The sequence below is a fragment of the Anopheles moucheti genome (genome assembly GCF_943734755.1).
Source record: "Anopheles moucheti chromosome X unlocalized genomic scaffold, idAnoMoucSN_F20_07 X_unloc_4, whole genome shotgun sequence".
Taxonomy (NCBI): domain Eukaryota; kingdom Metazoa; phylum Arthropoda; class Insecta; order Diptera; family Culicidae; genus Anopheles; species Anopheles moucheti.
Window position 1 is genome coordinate 584,859 of NW_026453548.1, and position 2,642 is coordinate 587,500.

Below are 2,642 nucleotides of genomic sequence, written 5' to 3' on the forward strand. Positions count from 1 at the left end.
GATCCGGTACGCCTCGCCCATCTGGGCTAAGGCGACAGACATGCAGTGGTGCCGAAGACGACTGGCACAGGTCCAGAAGCCACTGGCACGTGGGGTATCGAGTTCGTTCCGCTCGGTATCCTACGAGGTGTCAGTGGTGATGGCTGGTTTGGTGCCGTACTGGCTGGTCGTCAACGAGGACGCAAGGTGCCATAGCAGGCTGCTGGTCGAGCCTGGCGCCAGCAGGAAGGAGGTACGAGCGGCGGAGCGAGCAGCCACGATGATGCAATGGCAGGACGCCTGGGACCGTGCGGCGGCAACACCATCGGCCAGCCGCTATCAGACGTGGGCACACAGTCTGATTCCCGACCTGCACCGGTGGACGGGACGAAAGCACGGGAAGGTGGACTTCCACCTTTCGCAGGTGCTCTCCGGACACGGATTCTTCCGGGAGTACCTGCACGTCTGCGGCTTCGCTTCGTCTCCGGAGTGTCCACGGTGCGTGGGGTCGGTCGAGTCGGTGGCCCACGTCTTGTTCGAGTGCCCCGTGTTTGAGGAGATCCGACGTGAGCTGCTGGGCTGGGGGACACCCGAGTCGGTCCAGCTTAACAACATCGCAGAGAAGCTGCTGGAGAGTGCGGAGTGGTGGGACCGCATTCAGAAAGCAGCAAAGACCATCACCACAGTGCTTCAACAGCTGTGGCGCGATGAGGAAGCGCTCACCAATGGTCGAACGGAAGCGGCTTTCGCCGAGGACGAGGAAGTGGTCCTCGAAAGTGTGGCCGCACTCTTCGGTGAGGAGATGGACGACGTCATCATCGAAGACATCACGCGGCGCGTGAACGAGGCGCGAGCAGCGCGTCAGCGATCTGCCCGCAACCGACGGCTTCGCGGCAGAGCGGAGGATCGGGCGCGAGTGCGACTGGCTGCGGACGTCGCAGCAGCACTGGCCGCCCGAGATGACGAGATACTGCGGACGGCAGTAGAGGCGGAGCGAGCGGGCCTAGCTCCTCCTCCCATACCTAGGCGTAGCAGAGGGGGACCACCTTCCCCTGAAACGGTTAGAATTCGCCATGAGCGGCGTCTATTCATGCAGCGCGCATGGCGAGCTCGGGTCCAGGCTGAGGGACCCTCGACGACGCGCCGCCGTCGGACCGCGCCTACGGAGGCGGACCTGATAAGGTCTCGGCGGAACAGACGCGAAAACGAAAGGCGCCGTCGTGCTTTGGCTGCAGGCCGACGATGGACACCCGCGGAGGAGGCTGCCGCCAGCGAGGCGGAATGGTCAGATCGATAGATGTCGGGTTGACTTCTTGAGATCTCCGAGAGGGGAAGAAAGAGAGAGTCACGCGGACTCAGTATGTGTACGCCTTTAAAATGCGGATTAAGATACGGAAAATTGAATAAATAAATCGCGAAGAGATATCCGAAAGGGTTCGCAACGACGTAGGACAAAATCCCTGGCGGGCGACGTCCTACGTCAAGAGGGTAGGTTTATAAGGTATTTTTGTACAATAAAACCTGCATTTCTTAAAAAAAAAAAAAAAAAAAAAAACGAAGTGGAGCTTGCGGCTTAATTTGACTCAACACGGGAAAATTTACCAGGTCCGAACTTATCGAGGTAAGACAGATTGAGAGCTCTTTCTCAAATTTAAGGGTAGTGGTGCATGGCCGTTCTTAGTTCGTGGAATGATTTGTCTGGTTAATTCCGATAACGAACGCGACTCAAACAAGCTAACTAGAACGCTGTCAGCAGTGCACCTCCGGGCGCACCTGACGTCAAGGCCGGCGGCCCCTTCACGGGCGGTCGTCGGCCACGTTTGCCCTGCTTAGCGGGACAACTTGTGTTTAGCAAGGTGAGAATGAGCGATAACAGGTCCGTGATGCCCTTAGATGTTCTGGGCTGCACGCGTGCTACAATGTGAGCAGCAGCGTGTTCTCGCCAATTGGCGCCCCCATTCCGAGAGGAACGGGAAATCACCCAAATGCTCATTTAGTTGGGATTGGGGACTGCAACGGTCCCCATGAACCTGGAATTTCTAGTAAGTGCTAGTCATTAGCTAGCGCTGATTACGTCCCTGCCCTTTGTACACACCGCCCGTCGCTACTACCGATGGATTATTTAGTGAGGTCTCTGGAGGCACACCTTCCGCGGTTCCTTCGTGAGCTGCAGCTGGCATGGCCGAAGTTGACCGAACTTGATGATTTAGAGGAAGTAAAAGTCGTAACAAGGTTTCCGTAGGTGAACCTGCGGAAGGATCATTACCGATCAATACATATATGTTGTTGTGTGAGTTGGTTAGAGAGATAGAGAAACACGGTATCAGCAGAACAAACTGCTATGTTACCTTTTGGGGGCCGCGCACGCCAATTAGACCCGCGAGAGAGGTGTGTCTATACTACGATATTGAGCGTGCGCGACCGTAGGCCAGTGGCCTTCGTACCTGTGCGCACACTCCCAATGGCAGCCATCGAACGCGTAAAGTGTGTGACACATGGGCGAAGGTAAAGACCCACTAGAACATATTTAAACACTGGCCTCGAGCGAGAGAGAACCTAATCAAGAGAACGAAAGTTGTGCAAGATCGCGCCGATGCCGCCCACATCGAGCGTCGATCAATGGGAAGGAAGACCAATGGTCATCCTTGTCCACCCTGGACGGC